Here is a 3,907-nt window from a genome sequence, read left to right as displayed (position 1 = left end):
TAGTGAGGATGAGAACGAGGCGTGAGTCACCATTGGGTCACACACCTGGCCTCTCTAATTCGACATTTAGCAGATGAATAAAGAATCATTTTATTTATTTTCATATCATTTATGTCGAGGATAAGAATTCTCTTTTTCTCGGCTTTGGTTCTGGTCGTAATTGGTGAAGTCGACAGGTGGGGAGGCGTCCCTTTTGTTCGTCTTTGATACACTGGGCCTTTGTGTGTGGTTCATCCCCGCGGAAATCAAAGACTGTTTCTTTCAATACTGGCGAGTGACGTTGAGAGCGTAAAGTTGAGAGGCGCCGCTGTAGGAGAGACCATGAGGCCGAGTTAGACGTTGCCACAAGGAACAGTCATCCCACCGCCCCACCTGTTTGACACGGACAAACAGCTGGGGCCAACACCAGTCAGCAGGGAAATGTTAGCTTGTCGTGAGAGTGTAGCAGCAGAGGCGAGGGACGGCACCTCTCATGCTTGAGTAAGGTCAAGTGGCACGCTTACCCTCCTCCAGCACCAATCAAAAGGTGAAATAACAGTTGAGGCTCGACTTACACTCTGCTTTTTTTTTATCACTCAAGCAACAGACTGTGAATTTAGCCTTGAGCCAAAACGATAATATGTCTGGACCTCTTCACCAACAACAACAATACACTCTTGTCATCATACACAGAACACTTAGCTAATCTTTCATTCCACACACACTCTCAAAAACAAAATCCCGAAATAGTCAACACCCCAATCTGTAAAAACAAAACAAAAACACAAACAATAACAATGCCAAATCCCCAACGGGTCATAAGTGCCGCCAGCTTATTATCATATCCTTTACCTGCAGCGAAGAGCCGGGATGAGCACCTGCATGTCGCTAATGACTTAATCACCTGTTGACATGGCGACATAATCCCCCCAGGGTCGTGCTCGTCATTCCTCCACCACTTCAAGATATTTCCACGGATTAAAATTGTGTTACAGTGTCGTGAGATGATATTACCACGACCTACAGCAAAATTCCGACGTCTGAAGCAATATTCTCACGACACGAGCAATATTCCCACGACACGAGAAATATTCCCATGATGCGAGCAATATTCCCACGGTGCGAGCAATATTCCCACGTTACGAACAATATTCCCACGACACGAGCAATATTCCCGCGATTCGAGCAAAATTCCCACGATACGAACAATATTCCCACGACACGAGCAATATTCCCACGATACGAGCAATATTCCCACGATACGAGCAATATTCCCACGATACGAGCAATATTCCCACGATACGAGCAATATTCCCACAAGCACGAGAAGATTATTACCTCCATCTGAGACACAAAAGAAACGCCACAACCCGGAAAAATTAACCCAATAAGTGAGAGTAGGTAAACAAAAGCCTTGAAGACACCCCCCTTTCCCCTTTACCAAATTGTACTCAACCCCCCACGCCCTCCCCCCCTTTCTCCCTCTAACAAATCGTACTCAAAACCCCCCACATACCCCAGTCCCCTCTTTCCCCACCAAACCGTACTCAAGACCTCCCCTACGAAACTGTACTCAAGAACCCCCCATCCCCCCCCACCCAACCCACCCACCCACCAAACTGTACTCAAGATTCCCACCTACTCCACACCCACTCTACCATGCTCAAGATCCACCCCACCCCTCCTCCTCACTCCCCCCACCAAACTGTGCTCTAATATCACCAGATTAAACGAACCGTGAGAGTGAACCAAGTTTACACGATTCGATTAAACTTCATTTTCAGCAGCGGCCATGTGGGAAATTGCCCCCCCCCCCCCCTTCCTTTTATCTCACCCCTCCCCCTCACCACCAATAAAATAGGCGAAGGTAGATAGCCATTACGATCCTTTAGGAGAGTCATGTATATATCGTGTTCCTAATTACTCTTAAGTTCATTATCTTCCAATCTCAGGTCAATTAGGTGTTGGAGGTCATTATTGGTCTAGCTACATTAATGTCCAATGGGGACATTAACATTTTATTGATCATTAATGTTTCGTTTTAGTAGTAGTGAGGGTTGTGTGGTATTATTAATGATGGTTAAGGTCATTAGGGTAGTTAGAGAGGATGTGCGTCATTAATATTGTTTTTTGGTCATTATAGGTTTATGTCATTAATGATGTTGATTGGAAACTAGAGTCACTCCTCCAGGTCAGTATCACTCCAGGTCACTATTATTCCAGGTCACTATCACTCCAGGTCACTATTACTCCAGGTCACTATTATTTCAGGTCACTATAACTCCAGGTCACTATAGATTTGAGGTCACTATCACTCCAGGTCACTATTATTTCAGGTCACTATCACGTCAGGTCACTATTATTTCAGGTCACTATCACTTCAGGTCACTATTATTTCAGGTCACTATCACTCCAGCTCACTATTATTTCAGGTCACTATCACTCCAGGTCACTATTATTTCAGGTCACTATCACTTCAGGTCACTATTATTTCAGGTCAATATCACTCCAGCTCACTATTATTTCAGGTCACTATCACTTCAGGTCACTATTATTTCAGGTCACTATCACTCCAGGTCACTATTATTTCAGGTCACTATCACTTCAGGTCACTATTATTTCAGGTCACTATCACTCCAGGACACTATTATTTCAGGTCACTATCACTTCAGGTCACTATTATTTCAGGTCACCATCACTTCAGGTCACTATTATTTCAGGTCACTGTCACCTCAGGTCACTATTATCAGGTCACTATCACTTCAGGTCACTATTATTTCAGGTCACCATCACTCCAGGTCACTACGGCTTCAGGTCACTAACAGCCTGAGGTCACTATTATTTCAAGGTCACCATCACTTCAGGTCACTATTATTTCAGGTCACTATCACTTCAGGTCACTATTATTTCAGGTCACTGTCACCCAGGTCACTATTATTTCAGGTCACTATCACTCCAGGTCACTACGGCCTCAGGCCTACTATCACTCCAGGTCACTATCACTCCAGCTCACTATTATTTCAGGTCACTATCATTTCAGGTCACTATTATTTCAGGTCAGTATCCAGGTCACTATTATTTCAGGTCACTATCACTCCAGGTCACTATTATTTCAGGTCACTATCACTCCAGGTCACTATTATTTCAGGTCACTATCACTCCAGGTCACTATCAAGCTTACTATTATTTCAGGTCACTATCACTTCATCACTATTATTTCAGGTCACTATCACTGAGGTCACTATTATTTCAGGTCACTGTCACCCAGGTCACTATTATTTCAGGTTACTATCACTTCAGGTCACTATTATTTCAGGTCACTGTCACCCAGGTCACTATTATTTCAGGTCACTATCACTCAGGTCACTATTATTTCAGGTCAATATCCTCCAGCTCAATTATTTCAGGTCACTATCACTCCAGGTCACTATTATTTCAGGTCACTATCACTCCAGGTCACTATTATTTCAGGTCACTATTACTCCAGGTCACTATTATTTCAGGTCACTATCACTCCAGGTCACTATCACCCAGCTCACTATTATTTCAGGTCACTATCACTCCAGGTCACAATTATTTCAGGTCAGTATCACCCAGGTCACTATTATTTCAGGTCAGTGTTGCTCCGAGCTAGAGAAACAATCTGGTGAGGCGATGATGTTTTTATCCTTCACGGCTGAGCGGGTGAGGAGGGAGGGAGGGAGGAGGGAAGGAGGGAGGAAGGGGGGACTGGAAGGATGGAGGAAGGAAAGGGGAAGGAGAGACACTGGAGAGAGGGAGGGGGGGCAGAGGGAAACTTGAGGGAATGAGGAAACGAGGAAGGAGGGAGGGAGGGAGGGAGGGAGGAGGGAGGGAGGGAGGGAGGGAGGGAGGGAGGGAGGGAGGGAGGGAGGGAGGGAGGAAGAGAAGGAGGGAGGGAGGGAGGAGG

This window comes from Homarus americanus, unplaced genomic scaffold, assembly GCF_018991925.1.
Source record: "Homarus americanus isolate GMGI-L3 unplaced genomic scaffold, GMGI_Hamer_2.0 scaffold34205, whole genome shotgun sequence".
Taxonomy (NCBI): domain Eukaryota; kingdom Metazoa; phylum Arthropoda; class Malacostraca; order Decapoda; family Nephropidae; genus Homarus; species Homarus americanus.
Note: the sequence above shows the minus strand (reverse complement) of the source record.